The following is an 18,397-nucleotide window of genomic DNA, read 5'->3' on the forward strand; positions in this document are numbered from 1 at the left end:
AATAAATAAATATATTTTTTTGCTTAGATATTTTTACAATGTAATCAAATGTGATAGAAATATAAAACTTTTTCGTGTCCTGCTCAGCTTAGATACCTGTTGAGGAATGGGAACTTTTTTTTTAATCGTTAGATGTATTTATTTATTTATTTTGTGAAAAGGGACACAGATGGATAAATAACCTTGCAATAAAAAGATTTCTCGAACACAGTAAAATTCCGAAAAATTTTGACCCAAATTTAAGAATTTTAAAATTTAAATTCAATCAATCAATCATTCGAAGGGATGATGTGTGGCCGATAACAATGAAGTAGTTGTTAGACTAAATGTTTAAGCATTTTTATAAAACATCCTAACAATTTGTAAAAAAAAAAAAAAAAAAAAAAAAAGAATTTGCGCATCAAATCAAGGCATCAAAGGAATTAAAAAAATTATTTTTTTTTAGACTGTACATTTTCAACAAACGTCAATTTTTGAGTTTGGACAAAAAGTATTTTAATTATTACATAAAAATAATTTTATTCGGAATAATTATAAATTAAATTTTGACATTTCAATTTCCTTCTCCATTTTTTTTTTTTTTTGGTCTCTAATGATGGGTGAAACATTTTGCCAAAAGCAAATTTTCCATCGTTATATATATTACAAACACAGTTAAAAGTACATTGTTCCAGTAACAGAGACGTTGCTCAATCTATCTAAACTGATTGATTTTTTTTTTACTTCCGTTAAGAAAAAAACGCCTTATATTATTTATATTTCTTAGGGTACATGACGATTCAAAAATGAATTTATACATGTACATTGTTGGTAGAACAAAAAAGGATTTTTTTTAATTAAATACTTTGAATAATTCGTGATTAGAATGCATAAGTCTAGTGTACGCTTATTCATAACTTTACCATAAGTATGGTTTCATGTTGTTCATCGATTCAGCTCATCTACTCTGAAAATGCTGCATTCTGTATCAATTAAATTTCAACACTTTTCTCTTTGTAATTAAAATCGATATTTATATATGAATAAATATTTTTTTTTGTATTCGAAAGTGTTCGATACTTAAGTGAAAAGCTTTGCAAAATAAACATGATTACCAATATTTTATGGAAAATGTATTATTTTATACATGCATATCCTAATCAAATTGACAATTGTCGACGTTAATGAATTTTTTGTAAGATTTCCAACGATCTGCCAACTATAGCATACATGTTTCTAAAACTGTTGAAAGAATTTTGAATTTATTCAGTTTTCTTCTGAGGAAAACATTATATTGATACATTGTTAAACTTCATTCAGACATGATATCAAAATAAATTTAAAGATAAAGAGTGAGATTATGATATTAAGAAAATGGAAATAATTATAATAAATATTCATTCTCCATCGAAAATAAATTAATGGGCAGAAAAATCTTGGAATGAAGTACGGTAAAGGTAGACTATGTAATGTAACAAAACAGTTTCATTTCGACTTATTTAATGAGATTGTTCAAACGATTTTTTTGGAAAGAAAGTTAAATGTGAATCTTGTAAGCTTCTCTATTAATTATTTAATAAATAAATAAATAAATAAATAAATAAATAAATTAATTAATTAATTAATTAATTAATAATAATAATAATAATAATAATAATAATAATAATTTCATGGTATAGTAAATAAACGTTATCCCATAACAATTCAAGTACAAGTAAGAATTATGTCAAGTTGGTAACAAGAAGAGAAATAAATAAAAAGAAACAAAAATAAGTAATATTATAAAATAGGGTACAGGGGCAAAATAATTGGATTTTAAAATGTAAAACAAGCAAATTCAGAGAATTTATATCTAACATAGGGACAGGATAAGAGAGTTGAAAAGTTTTTTTAAAAAAAAAAAAAAAAAAAAAAGGTGATGGAGAGAGAAAATAAAAACTGACTTTTCATCTTTTGGCCTCAAAATCAATAGGTTTCTTTTTTTTAAGGTAGAGGATCGTTACCTTTAGTTTTAACGCTAAATCTCAAAGATAACTCATCATCTGAAAATCATTTAGGCAATACATGAACTTCTTACCTTGATCTTTGAACTATTGACCTCAAAATCAACAGAGGTCCTTTTATGTCATTGACAGTTATGAAATCTTATTTCAATGCAAAAGCTCAAAGACAACTAAACTTGTTTTCTGAAAACCATTTTATGCAATACATGTATAGGCACAGTAGCTCGGTCGTTAGAGCGCTCGCTCCGTGATCAGAAGGTCATGTGTTCTAGTCATGGCCGCGAATGACCTAAGTCGATAAAAAAATAGGTAGCAACTGTTCCTTCGCCAAGCGGCACTTTGAATTGAAAGTTGTGGTCCTTCGGATGAGACCTTAAAAATCGAGGCCCCGTGTCACGGTAGGCGTTGGCACGATAAAGAACCCTCATTGCTCAATGGCCCTAAGTGCTGAGTAAAGGTCTAAATTTGAAGCGGTATATGGTGACATCTGTGACGGTACATATTGTCGTTTTGTACATATTGTCGTCGGCGACAATATGTACCTACCCTCACTGCACATATTGTCGTCCATCGGTACATTTTGTCGCCGGCTGAAAAGTTACACATGTACATATTGTCGCCGGCGATATTATGTGCCTCACCCTCACTGTACATATTGTCGCCCAACAGATATTGTCGCTTAAAGATTTCTTTTGTTGTTTTTTGGTAGTTATAATTGGTGTGTGAATCACACTGACGTGTCTCGTATGCTATTTCATGCTGCGTGATTCTGACGGTACATTTTGTCGTCCTGTTCATATTGTCGCCGGCGACAATGTGTACCTACCCTCACGGCGCATATTGTCGTCCATCAGAACATGTCGCATGACATGCACGTCAATGCTCCATATAAATATGACTTATCATTGCTTTGCTTTTTTGAAATGATAATTCTTATGTAAAACTTTGATCGCCCATTGTGGCCCCACACTAGCCCTGGGGTCATGATTTGAAGATACTAGTACTTGAATCTACACTACGTACCAAAGGATACTTCCATATAAACAGCACTATTCACGGGCCTACTGCTGTTCCTTAGTGGTGGATCTAGAAATTTCAGAATGGAGGGGAGGGGGGGGGGGTGCGCGGTTAAAAAAAAAGTCATTTTTATTTAAAGGTGTGTTACTGTATATGTTAGGTAAATAATTTAATTATGAAATTTTATCTGTGGACTAAATTGAGAGTATATACAAGTTAAACAAACAGAATTTACAAAAGAAAAAAAATCTAACCACAGGCGGGGGGTTGGAATGGGGAGGGGTGCACCTGTGCTTCATCTGTCTTGTTTTGGGAAGATTTTTAAAGATTTTCTGTATATATTCCTATGTAAAACTTTGATCACCCATTGTGCCCTAATATTACCCCTGGGGTCATGATTTGAACAAAATTGATTTTGTTTTTGTTTGTTTGTTTGTTTGTTTTTGTTTTTATAAAGTCCATCTCAAGAATTTTTCATTCGTATGTAGACGTCACCACTTACCGATGGAGGGCTGCAAATTTAGACCGATACTTGGCACTTAGGGTCAATAAGCAATGAGGGATATTTTTCGTACCAGCACCTCAAAATTAACGTACGCTATGTAATGAGGCTGTCACATTAGCAGTAGTTCTTGAAAAAAGATTATGAAAGAATATTTTCTAAATATTCTATGAAAAACTTTGATCACCTATTGTAGCCACACCCTTCCCCCGAGGGACATTATCTGAATAAAACTGAATCTACACCTCATAATGAAGCTTTCACATAAATTTCAACTTTTCTGACACAATGGTTCTCGAGAAGATTTAAAAAAAAAATCACTAAATGTTCACCAATTCTTAACTACTTCCCTTGAAAGAGGGCATGACCCATCATTTGAACAAACTTAAATCCTGCTTATCCTCTGATGCTTTGTGGCAAGATTGATTGAAATTGACCCAGTACTTCTTGAGAAGAAGCTGAAATTGTGAAAAGGGACGGTCAGACAAAATGTGATCAGAAAAGCTCACTTGAACTTCCAGTTCAGGTGATCTAAAAATGTCAACCCCAACACCAATTATATCGGTACATAATTGTATATAAGAATAACGCAAAAGATAATTTCCAAATAATCATTAGTACTGAACAAAAAAAACCCCAAACAACTCATACCTGTATTCAATCTCCAAGTATATATTACAAGAAAAAAGAATAGGCTGATTTATCATGTCTCAAGAATTGTGGTATCTTGACACATCATAGTGATGTTCATCAATCCTGAACACAATTTTCTGACCAAAAAGTTTTCTACCTACAGTATTGTGAATAATGCTGTCTGTCTCCCTCCGTGCGTGCGTGTGTGTTTGTCAATCTCTCTTTCCTTTCTCAAGTAAATATGCCTCAAAACAATATATCGACGACAATAAAGCCAACCTTGACTGTACATATTGTTGCCGACGACAATATATGCTGGTGCTTGACTGTACATATTGTCGTCCATTTTGCAGGAGGAAAATAAGGCTCGTCTCGGTACATATTGTCGCCAATGACAATATGTACCGATGGACGACAATATGTGCAGTGAGGGTAGGTACATATTGTCGCCGACGACAACATGTACAAAACGACAATATGTACCGTCACAGACGTCTCTTTATGACAGAAAAAATATCAAACTGGACGTAAAACAAAATAAACTCAATCAAACAATAAATGTATACGGATTTCTGAGCTTGAACTTTTGACCATGAAGTTAAAATGGATCTTCTTTCAGTCATAAAAAATTAAGGTATAAAATTTCATTGCAAAAGCAAAGAGGGAAGTAAATTTATCATCTTAAAACCATTTTGTGCATATATGAATTTCTCATCTTGACTTTCGTACTTTTGGTGCAAAATCAATGGGGACCTTATTTATATCTTTTTGAATTGCATAACTTTTTAAACTCCTCCTTTTCTTAAAAAAAAAATCTTCAAAAAATAACATTTATCTCCAAAGGAAATGGATTAAACTGGAATAAAAAAAAATGCATAATTAAGTCATCTACCTGACAAGATGAATAATTTTTTATGCATCTCTAAAGAGTCAAAGACCGTGATCATAAAAATAGTACTTCATTTTTTTATGTATCTTTAAGGAGTCAAAGACCTTGAAATTAAAAAAAAAAGTCGTTCATTTTATGTACTTGTTTAGTACGTCTAAGTAACAGGTTTCTAACATTATTTAGAATATATCGAAATGTCGATAGAGAAGAATTGCTCCGTATAGTGCCTATAGGAAGTTTTCAATCTTCATATTTAAGGGTGCATTGTTCTGTCCCTGACTGGAAATTTTTAAGCACAAATAAAAATAGATAAGTGGACATGTATCTTTTTAGTTAACAGTATTTCAAAATATGATTAAATTTTGAAAATGTACATAGCAAATTTATTATTACTGACTGCAAACAAATGTTATAAATTACTTTTTCGGACAATAATAATAATAATAATAATAATAATAACTAGAGCAAAGCTCGTTGCAAAGCAACGAGTAGGTCTTCCGTCCGATTTACGATGTTGACTGTGATAGATTTACTCAAAAAAAAAAAAAGAAAAAAAAGAAAGAAAAGAAGGAAGAACAAGTATATTTGAATAAAATAGGCGATTGAATTATTCAAAATATGTTTAGAAACACATGAAATAGTGATATCTTTTAATTTCAACCCAATTCCGGTTCTTTTAAATTTACTTCCGGTATGACAAGAAGTGCTCAAAACGACTTAAAACTCCATAATGAGTGGGTACAAATCTTTCCTAAAAGTTTGGATGAAAAATACTCATTTTTTGGACAACTTCCGGTTTAGAAGTACAACTTCTTGTGGAAATGAAATGACTTGAAACACTGTATATGTCAATGTTATAAACATTTAAAAATGAAAAAAAATCAAAAATTGCATATTTTTAAACTATTTCCGGTGGACAACGGAAGTGACGCCGGAAAAAACAAAACACCGGAGACAAATCTACAGATCATGATCTATTATCCCAGAAAGTTTCATGACTCTCTCTTTAACCATTTTAGAGGAAAGACCCGGACAAAATTTCAAGATAAATAAAGAAAATCAGGAATAACTCGCGACCGGAAGTGACATCATCAAAATAAAAAAAATGCCTTAAGTTCGTGTAATTTGCCATCATTGCTGAAAGTTTCATGAAAATCCATCCATGCATCTACGAGAAATCTCGTGCACAAAATCGGTAAGAATAATTATAATAAAAAAAGTTGAAAAGAAACAACAGAATAATAAGAAGGTCTTCCGTTGAGACGGAAGACCTTAATAATAATTAGGGATGTCAATTTTGTCAATAATTCATATTCGAATATTCAATGAAAGTATTCGAATATATTCGAATATTCGATAAAATAAATAAAATCTGGTTTATTTTAAATATGCATCATCCTACTCTCATGAAAGGTTTAGCGTAGGTATTCTTATATTGGAAGTAAAATTGTGTGAAGGCTTTTGTAGGTGTACAATAAGGAATTCCATTTGATATTTGTCAATGTTTGAAATAAGTAATTGATTTAAATGTAGAAAAATATTATTTTAACAAATTTGATAATTTAATAAATTTATAGTAGCTCCAACTGACGAACCAGTCGTCTTACCAAAGGCAGGATAGTCGTATACTGTTTAGATTTCAATACGTGTAATTAATTACAATTATCAGCCTACTAAGAGATGTGATAATAATCTTTGATAAAATATTTTAAAAATAAAAACAAATATTTCCATAGACAATTTTCCTAGGTAATAATTTACCGATAATGAATATAAAATTCAGGATTATGTACAACCTAGATAATCAAGTAATTTACACAATTGAACCCTTTACAATATTAATTACGGAGTAATTCTATCAGACATTCATTCAATGATCAATTAAATTTATTTTGATAAGTATACTCTTCTCGCCTTTTAGTTTTAGGTTTTCATTTAATCAAAATTTATTAATCACAGTACTTCTTTTTATAAAATATGTATCACCAAATATTCGAATCTTAAATCTATATTCGAATATCAACCCATCGAATGAATATTCGAATATTCGTTGACATCCCTAATAATAATAATAATAATTATAACAATAATAATAATCTTCATCCATGTATTATTGTATGCAAGTGAACATATTTATATATGCTGGTAATAGTGACACATACAGGAAAAGAAATGCTTATTAAGGAAAATATCAAACGAAATAGTTGGGTAGAACTCAACGCAGAAGTTTGAGAAAACGTTAGATCAAAATTATTGTTCAATGTTCATTTTAGTCCATCTAAGTTATTCTCATACGCACAATATAAAAATAATAATAATAATGATAAAGTTAAAAAAAAAAAAATCGTCATTCAGTATTTCAAAATTTAAGTGGAACTAAAGTCCATTTTGTTATTAATTACAGTAGAAATTAGAAATATAGAAAGGTGAAGCTTACCTTAATATTGGACAGGACAATAAATATTTACATTTTCTAAGTACGGGAAACACATAAATTTTATGACGTTACAAGAAAACTTTGCAATTGAGATAGAATATAAATAGTCATCCCTTTTACTAATACCACCAAAAATATTCACTTTGTGTATAAAATGCATGATTGGTTCGCTGTTTCACAATATACCTCACGTATCATGTTCTGACCATGACCTTCTTTCATATATTAAACCGGTTAGATGTAATTACTTGCAATTGATCTTTTTGTACTAACATTTACGACGTCATTGACTTGCGATTGGAGTAAGTCAATTTTTTCATAATTTGTAGATATTGGCATAAACGTAAAAAAAAAACTTTAAAAATATTTTTATTACATGTTGAAGCACAGCATTTTGTTCAGTTTACCTAAGCATGGATGATTCTAATAAAGTTATGCATCTATATTAACAACGCCTATTACGTAGTCAATATTAAGTCATGTGCTCATGTGTTCTTATCCTTAAAAAAAAATAATAAATGAGCATCTTATTAAAAGCCAGCTTCAGCTCAATCTTTTTATAGTTCTTTCGAAATAGTCTATATCCTCTGACTCCCTTTAGTTAGTTTATAACTAGCTAATACACAATTAACCTAATTCTTACTTTACTTTATAGTTATGAACGATCTTCAAAAACTATTTTTTTTTTTTTTACATATGATCCTCTCTATGTTTAATCATTGACAATTATAAGAAATATCTCTTTTCCATTGTGACAATGGTGACGAGATATAATAAAATTTTGAATGTAAATCAAATTTCACTACTTTTTAACTTAGCTTTCATTCATTATTTGTTGCAGACAATTTCAGTGGCGACAAGATGTAAGCAAAAGTTAAACAGGAGCAAGCCATGAAATTCAAACCATATCAGTGTGTTATGATTATGTATTATGAGGGTTTATAAATGAAAAAATTATTAGTTATCAACGTATTTCTATATATTTGTTCTATTAATTTTCGGTCTTGTTTGACATCTGTAGTTGAAGGTTAATTGTTTCTATTTGATGTTTAGAAAGGGCATTTTTGCACATGGTAGCAATATCTAATTCTTGACATCTCTTTCCTGTCTATCAATGTCATTTACTCATACGTGTTATCAACTTTATGGTTATATACATCTTAGGATTGTGTTCTTTGAATTTGTTATGCTTAGCTCTACCTAATTTCAGTGTTGTAAATTAATGTCATACGGATTCCCCCTGTTCATGCAACTTTCTTATCCTTAAGTTAATTGGCTGGACAGTAAGAAAGTGGGCGGAGTTGTCAAAGATTAGATGTGAGTGAGTTTGTAAGTGAGTCAATCTAGGAAAATTCTTTGTAAAATTCAGTTTGTTCCATCTACGAAAATACTTTGTTAGATTCAGTTTGTTCTAAGTTGCATTTTGTGAAATTAATATTTTTGGACTTATAATAAATTCTGAACTCTAAAACCGTTTTTTATCATTTGGCAACAATAATACAAGTGAAATGTTATTAAAAAATAGGGAACTCCAATATAGCTCAGACGTATAATTATGAATCAGAGAGCAAGTTCTTTGGTATTCATGAGCTTGTTATTAACGGAGAGTTGAGAAGCTGTCTTTGCAAGTCCCCGTCATAAACGAAATGTAAGATAGGTTTGAGAATTAGCTTCCTACAAGAAGTTTAATTACAATCAGTCTTATATACTTACATGGCCATATTGAGATAGAAAGAAAAGACCTCACATCTTCATTATAAGATTGAATTTATTGAGCTTTTACTATAATTTACTGTTTAACAGTGATGTGTAGTGTTTTGGAAAGGAAGTAACGACTACTGTATATACGACTTATCAGATGGTACATATATAAAAACCGATTTATTTCGTATCCGTTTATTAAGATAATCCAGTAAACGATGACGGTACGTAAAAACAGCATATCTTTAATACATTATTGGAGTTAAGGTCTTCAAAAGATAGTTTTAAAAGTGCGATGCCCAATGCGCTAAAAACATGCTTGCTGAACATGCACATATATCACGGTCTTTATCTTGAAACTAAAAGCATATAGAAATTGAATAGGTCATGTCATGTTATTTTTTTATGACTTTTCGATAACAACAAAGAGTGAAAGGACATAAAATTATGATAGAATTGTTTTATTATGCAAAAGAGTTTTATTTCTTTAAAATTATTTTTTAGCAAAACTTCATAGTTAAAGCATAAAACCACGCAAATCTAATAACCTCGGGGTGCCATGAATGTCATCTATGATTGCCGCTGACGAAGTAAGATAATACAGTGAAAACTTGACAGGTGTACTAAATTTGATATATGAATTTTGTCAAAATTAGGCAGAAATCGCTTATTTTGCTCTTTGATTATTGGTATTTAAGTATCTTACTGACAATAAATTGCATGCTTAGAGACACTCTTGGCCAATTTACTAGGTTACATTTCGTTGATTTAATTTGTGTGTACTCTTGTCTCGTAAATTGTAGGAATACTATTTCATATCTAAATTATGCGACTCCAAGATTCTTACTTTTGTTTTGCTTTAATGTCATTGCTATGAAATGTTCTTTTAATGTCCCACCAAAAAACGCCAAAGAATCGCAATTATGCAAGTTCAAAATTTGTAAAATATTCCATTAAAATGTTCAAATAAGTTCAAATTTAATGAAAATTCTAATTCTTAAAGCATGTCACAAAATTGCTAGGTGACAGAATAATGAATTATTATTAAAGGTCTTTTTTGATATATCGAAGTTAATTGACGTTATATAATGTTTACACACATTAAGATAAGCATGTTGTTAATTTTTAATATAACACGGTATCCGTAAAAAAAAGCATGTTGTTAGCTTGTATTTACTGCCACCCGATTAATTTACTATTAACAAAAATGATGAGGATACAAACAGGGTATTGGACTTGCAAGGGGGGCATTAAATCTCGATTTTAAATATATTTTCTTTATGCAAGTTAATCATCAAGGATTAAGCCTAAATATCTGATATCTTAATAAGCATTTAAGATATAGTTCTTGGTTTGAAATGAAATTTTTTCTGAAGACCGAACGATTTTTCAGAGAAGCATACCTTGTATCCGTACTGACGATGCTTGGCTATGCACCTAAAAAATTAAGAGCAGCAGTCCTATGAGTTTAATTGGCCCAGGAATTAATCATAATGAATCAACAATATGTACCGCATTCTCACACATGGAATGAAAAAACTCTTTCTCAATGAAATAGATGAAAATAACGAACAATGATCGATCTCTGAAAATCTACAAGCAATTCAAATCTGTGAACAGGGCCTAAAACATGGACCCCTGGAAATTCCAGAGGTGGGATCAGGTACCTTGGAGGAGTAAGCATCCCCTGTTGAACTGTCACACCCGCCGTTAGCCTTATGTATTGATCAGGTAGGCGGAATAATCCATGTCAAAGTTGGTATAAGAGCGAAGGTTTAACAATTGGTATGAAATATGTCAGTCAAAATATTACCCAATGGACTTTTACGAGAAGCGCTGACTTTTACAACTTTTACACTAGGACAATATATGGAAGCTCTTTTGCGATATAAATATTAAACTTAACAGTTAATTAAACGAAATGATGTGCCATTACAAATCAAATACCAGTATTACGTTGTCTAGGAAGAGAACATCAACCACCCTACCCTCAACCCCTTCCCTTCCCACATTAACCAACTCTTGCTTAGTTTTCCCTCTGGAATGTTTTTCTTTCTTATTTGATTCCTTCAGAAAATGAGCTTGAAAAGAGATACTACCCCTCACGAGTAAAGTAATTTAATTTACATTATTCTGCCTCCCATCATCTTTCCATTGATTGCATACCGGTAAATCATTTCAGTGCTCCTAACACCATACTTATAATCACTAGTAAGGTTTTCTTGTCGATTATCAATTCCGTACTTCCGCACATAAGACAGGTTTAAATGTCAAAGTAATTCGTCGACGGTAAAAGTCAGTGCTTCTCGCTAAGTCCAGTGATAGGTTGTATTTGCTCATAAGGTCATTTCAACGACCATTGAATTAAAAGAATTGCTGACTTAAAACGAAGTTGTTGAAATCCCTGTATCGTCAACTTATTTGTCGGTAGTCTGCCTCGGTTTAAAAACTGATCGCACTCAGAGGATGCTCTTGAGTTTCGAATAAGTTAGGAGACGTAAACACTAGGCCTATATGCAGGTGATAGTGGAATAAGGGAAGTTGACGATAGAAAAGCTAGAGTCGCATCTTTTTGCCATTCAGTTTATTGTTAGTTGGCCTTTGTTGTCTATAGCCAAACAATCAAATATGAAACAGAAGGGCAAACTCTGGTGTGTCTTTTATTTCGAGTTCACTGAAAAATGTTGAGTCGACATATGAAGCAACTATTGTTAAAAAGTATTGATAAAAAGAAGTCGATATATCTAAATGTCGCTTTGAAGTTTTTGAATAAATTCTGCTTCATAGGAATATAAATGTAGGTCGGCTAATAAATGAGTAGAATTAGGATGACTGGGATGTTGGATGACTTGGTCTTTAAAGACTTAAAGAATAAAAAAATCGGAGTTCTTTAGTTGTAGTAAACTCATTTAGCCATCAGCCAAGTATCAAAATACTGTATAAGCTTATATCAAACTGCCTTAAGCATTGTAGTAGGATATACAATTATTGAAATTACGACAGTATGAATGAAAAACTTAATGAAACAACGACATATGAATTAAAACTACGATTTCAAATTCGATGAAAACCATGCCTGTTTTGAAAACTATAAAAAAAGTCATGGGTGATGATATCAAATCTGTTTAGAGTATTCAAGAACTCAAATTTATAAATGTTCAGTTCCTTTCAAAAATAATATCACCTTATGAATGTATAGATTTCTGTACAATGGAGTCTATTGATTTCGGGGTCTTTTATTATATTAGCACAACCCAAAACAAATTCGTCATGACTTCAATGTAAACCCACACCTTGATGCCTTCGTAGGTTGTAAGTACGAGATCCTTACCTTTCAAAAAATTGCAATTGTCATTTGTCAAATAATTATTCTTTGATATGAATGAACTATGCTACCAGGCAAAATCAGTCATGTTATGCTAAACGTTTTCCTCTAAACTAGAATTCTATCATTTTAGATAATTGAATCATCTTCCTTGCAGTAAAAATGCATGAAATGGAACCTCTGTAATCTTATTTCATCTTGTATCGGAGATCTAGGAGTGGCGTGGATTTCTTCCCTTAATTACTTTTTGAGTACTCTAATTTAAGACGATAGTGACAAAGAAAAATGAATGAGAGGTTTGTTTTTTTTCTAAGAATTCCAAACTTTCGATGGATTATAGGCGCATGAATCTGTAGAATTCAACAGAGTATTTATGACTGGAAGCTATATAATCAAATTGTGTAATTTTCATGGTCCGTCTTTAATGATATATAAATGATAGGGACATTATACATTAAATCTCATAATTACCACTGTTACGATGTTAATGTTATTTTATTGGGAATATCACCAATCAGTGAATGTTGTTTCACTAGCTACCACCGACGCAATCTTTTCCCCCATCACTTGGATGACACAAACACTGGGCAATTACGACATGTGAGAGAATGACAACGATAAATGATCGCTGAACACTCATTATTGACTACCAAGCCCAGTATTTGACTATTTCATACAATAAAGCATATTACTTTTTTCACTTACTTTATGGACGTAGGCTACTAAAATAATATATGATATAGAAATTTGTAAAAAAAAAAAAAAAAAAAAAAAAAAAAAAAAAAAAAAAAGTGTATGCACGGGCTTTATTAAATTAAAAATTATTTAATTTTTAAGTTTTCCTTCCAATTACATACACACACACACACACCCTCACACACACACACACACACCCTCTCTCACACACACACACACACACACACCCTTACTCACACACACACACACACACACACACCCTCACACACACACACACACACACACACACACACATATATATATATATATATATATATATATATATATATATATATATATATATATATATATATATATATATATATATATATATATATATATATATATATATATCTATCTATCTATCTATCTATCTATCTATCTATCTATCTATATAGCTCAAGTGAAGCTTTATCTTTAAAGCACCATTATACAAAATGCCTTTTCAAAATCGATAACGAGAAGTAAGCTTAGAATATTTTAAAATAAATACCGGTATCCAGTTTGTTCAGAGTCTGCTTACTGAGGTTTTAATGGTTTATCTATTTTCAACATGCCTTTGATGATATTTTGTAATCAAAATTGATGAGACAGATAGCTCTGCAATTTTTCTGCAAAGTTCTTTATCAAAAATCATTCTATTCTACACACAAGTATTCTGAATTTCATATTAAAAAGATGCTCGAGTTATTCATTGAGAGAATATTTGTAGTCCTTGGAGACCATATCTTCCGATAATCTGTTAGAATTCCCATGGGTACTTATTGTTTCCCATTATTAGCAAACCTGTCTTTGTATTTTTATGAAACAGAATTTATGCAAAAACTTATGAAATAAAGAAGTCTTTTGTTGTGGCCTCCAGTTCGACATTTTGATTTATCGATGACGTTTTATCAATTAACAATATTCATTTTCATTCATACGTTGAATAGATATATCTCAATGAACTCAAAATAAAAGACATCACAGAGTCTGGCACATCTGTTTCGTATTTAGATGTTTCCCTAGAGAAAGACTTTGATGGCAAACTAACAACTAGACTTTGAGATAAAGGTTTAAATTCAACTTTTCTATCGTCATTTTCCTTAAAGTAGTAATATACTATTATCACCTGTATATGGGGTTTGTCTCTCAGCTGATTCGATACAAAAGAGTGTGTTCTACTTACAAATAATTTCTATAACGAGGTAGGCTCCTGAAAAAAAGTTGATAAAAGGATATCAGCAATTTCGTTTTAAGTCCATATTTCGGACATTCTATTCTATATCAATAGATAAAAAGTTAAATGACGTCTTTCATATAAATCGTTAGGTCATAATTTTCATTCTGATTTTTCTACGGATCTAGATTTATGCATTTACCCAATCATAGCAAGGACTGTAAGAAGGGTGTGACCGGTCGAAAGGGAATTCAGCTGATCCATTTTCTAATATTTTCAGAGGTCTGATTTACTTTGGTCACAATTTTTATTATTTAGTTGGACTTTTAAGCATGATCACTGTCCGTTATTTTCACATTTCATTAGAATTAATACCAAAAAATATCTAAAGTACCCTGATCAGGAGTATATTTTTTTCTGTGAATACATTGGATTTCTTATAATGTGATCGCACATCAATTTAAATCAATCATAAATACATGAAATAAATCAATGTACAAACTGATTTACAAATTTCAAAAACCTTGTATAGTATCCTATGTCCATAATTCATTAATTGAAATATTGTGTTATAAAATGTCTGCATTAAATGCCACCCTTTTTTGCAAGTTACACCAAATTTACAAAATGGAAAGAAATCTAATTGAAGTAGCTTATTCTTTTGGATCATGAAACATGTGTTTTTAAGAATATGCGGCATTTATTTACATGCACTTTCAAACTTCAATCATTATATTTTTTATAAGATTAAAATACAATATCAATTCAAATTGACTCGCAATATGAAAAGAACACCGGAAACATCAATTTGATCTCTTTATCGGAACAATAAGGTAGTTTCAACCGATGCTACATTTCCCCCGAAGCTCTCTCATGTAATGAAATATTCATAACACAATGTAGAATTAAATTGACGTTTACTGGGAAAATTAAATGTTTGAAAATAAATAATGGGTTTCTAATTCAAGTTTTTGCTTATTTTTTATTTGTTTTGAAAAAGTCGATGGAAATTTCCTTGTTGTCTTACACAGCTGATAAATGTCTTAATCATGAAAGCTTAACATTATATGATTAATATTTTAAAAGTTGTACAAGAATTAAATGTCACAATTTAAAAAAAAATATTATAAGGATTCTGGAAAATGTCAAGGCGACTTTAATTGAGAAATACGTCCTTTATCTGGCTAAGTATACATGTACTTAAATGGAGTAGCTGTTATACAAGAAAGCCCTATATTCAAGGTCTTAAAAGTAATTTTGATCAGCATGATTTTTTTGTCAAGACATGATCATAGTTATCTCAGCAAGTCAACGTAAATTTCGGGTTGAAGGCAATTATATTTACTTGACAGGTGAATTAAAAATTCTGATCTGAACCACTCACTGGGAGTGGTTCAACAAAAGGCCCATTGGTCACATCACTCACTGAAGACTGAGAGTTACTGACGAACTAATTAATATGAAAAAAGCTCCAAGAATTGCCTCACACAAAGGAAATTTATCATTATGTACATTATATAATGCAGTATTTTTAGACTTGTCTTCAGGGAATACCAATTTGTTGTGCTACCTTAGAATGAGAGCCTTTATTCAGTAAACTTGAATCAACAGCCAATGGTAAATGAAATTGCTATTGAAATTTGTTTTGCTCCTGGAAAAAAATATACTAAAAGAATTTTACCTGAACACAGTTTTTCTATGTACAAGTATGTTAAGTCTCCGGAACTCTTTTGTAACCTCGTTCTTAGCATTTTCACCATAGCACATGCTTCAATTTTACAATATACATGTATGAAGTAGTCTGCATATTTTTAAAGTATATATTTTTACATCCGCTGAATATTTTTGCATTTTTTTCTTATGAAAACCATATTGGTGCCCTGAAAGATTCTTTCTTTTAACACCAAAAATTGAAAAAAAGTGTTCCAAGTCAACTGTTTCTTGACTCTTTCATCTATATAACAAGTGGATCGATAATACTACACAAATATAGGTTTTTGATAAGGCCAATCCCTACATATAGACCTTAGAAAAAGCATTTCGACCAAGCACAAAGTATGAGGTCGATATGCTTTGTTTTGGCTAGATTTTTCTGGAATTATACCGCATAAAAAGACTACATTTTTTTAATTTACTTCGCTACTTCATACTCATTCTTCATACTCATTATGACGACATAATTACAAATAGAGGCTGAAGAATCTGTTTTTAGAAATATCCAGTCTATATTAACTATTGTGATGTCATTACTATTTTTATTTTATAGGAGATTATTTCCAATTTTAAATATAGGTAATAAAATATTACAGAGCTCACCTCAACGAATATTATCTTAATTCAGGCAAAGTCCCAGACTAAACTAATAATCTAGTAGTGCGCATCCTTAGATGCAACATTTATGCAATGTTGGTCCAGGAAGGACTTGTAGTTACTTGGGAATGGAAAAACTATAACTGGTCACTCATCCAGAAAATGCAGGTCAGATCTAGCATCCAAAGCAAGCCTATCAGTGCATTTCTTTATGCAACATCCATACATGTTTCGTTTAGGCCTTATAGTCACTTGGAAATGGACCTGCTCAAAAAGCTTTAACCTGATAATCATCCGGAAGCGTGCTTCAAATCCAAGTCTGGTAGCGTGAATCTCTTAGATGTATCATCAATGCAAATTTGCTCTATGAAGGACTTTAAATTAAACTGGAATGAACATGCTCCAAAACCTTTAACTTCGGCACTAATTCAGAAATACAGGTCAAATCCAGCTCCAAAGTAGGTCTGGTAGTGTGCATCCCTAGATGCATCATCCTTCAAAATTTGGTCAGGGTAGGGCTTGAATTTACACTGGAATGAACCTATTGCAAAACCTTTAACCTGGTCATTTATCCAAAAATTGTAGGTCAAATGCAGCATCCAGAGCAAGTGTGCATCCCTAAATGTAAAATCCGTGCAATCTTGGTCCAGATAGGGCTTGACGTTACACGGGAATGAGACTGCTCCAAAATTTTAACCTGATCACTCATCCAAAAATGTAAAATCTAGCACCTGAAGCAAATCCGGTAGTGTGCATCAATAAATGTATCTCCAATGCAGGGTTGGTCGGCATAGGACTCATAGTTGGTTTAGAATGAACCTGCTCAAAAACAATAAGAAATTTAACCTGGTCGCTCATCCGGAAAATGTGTGTCAAATCCACCATCTGAAGCAAGGCTGTAATGTGCATCCCAAGATTTAATCATCCAATCAAGTTTATTCAACATACGACTTATTATTACTTTAGAATGAATCCGCTCAGTAAACTTTAACCTGGTCACTCATCCGGAAAATGTAGGTCAGATCCAGCATCCGAAGCATGTTTAATATTGTGCATCAAACTTTTTTTTAGAAACTTTAAATAAAAACAGCAAGTCTGAATGATGTTTTATACTTGATAATGTGATCTAGTTTTAGCCAATCGGATAGCTGGGAATGATACAGAAAAATTGAGGTATTTTATGTACTTCTACCAACTTTATTTAATTTAAACAGATATGAATATTAACAATAAAATGGTTTTTGTTTTGGTCAAAGTTATAAGTAATTGTTGGTAGTGCTGCAAATGATAGCGATTTAGATTTCATGAGAAAAAGAGAGAGAGAGAGAAAATCATATTTAATAGACGCAAATATTCTCGATAAAAAGGCAAAATAAATAAATAAAATAAAAAAAGTTACAAAATATAATATAAAAAACAGAAGTTTACTTGCTTTCAGTATTTCAAAAATGTTTTCTTTTTCCTGCATGTTTATTTACCTTAAGTTTTCTTACAGATTTAACTTCTATATCCGTGTTTTAGCTCTTCGTATTAATTTTACCATTAACTTAATGATTAAGGACTAAAAAAATACATACACTGAATAATTGAACATAGAAGCTTGACAATTATATTGTTTTTGAATAATTTTTAATAAAATAACTAAGTTGTAACCCGGCAAGGTTTTATAAATTACACATACAATTCAGGTTAATATATTGAAAACGT

The sequence above is a fragment of the Saccostrea echinata genome, unplaced genomic scaffold (genome assembly GCF_033153115.1).
Source record: "Saccostrea echinata isolate AGI-Se365-2 ecotype Australia unplaced genomic scaffold, CSIRO_AGI_Sech_v1 ptg000024l, whole genome shotgun sequence".
NCBI classification, from domain to species: Eukaryota; Metazoa; Mollusca; class Bivalvia; order Ostreida; family Ostreidae; genus Saccostrea; species Saccostrea echinata.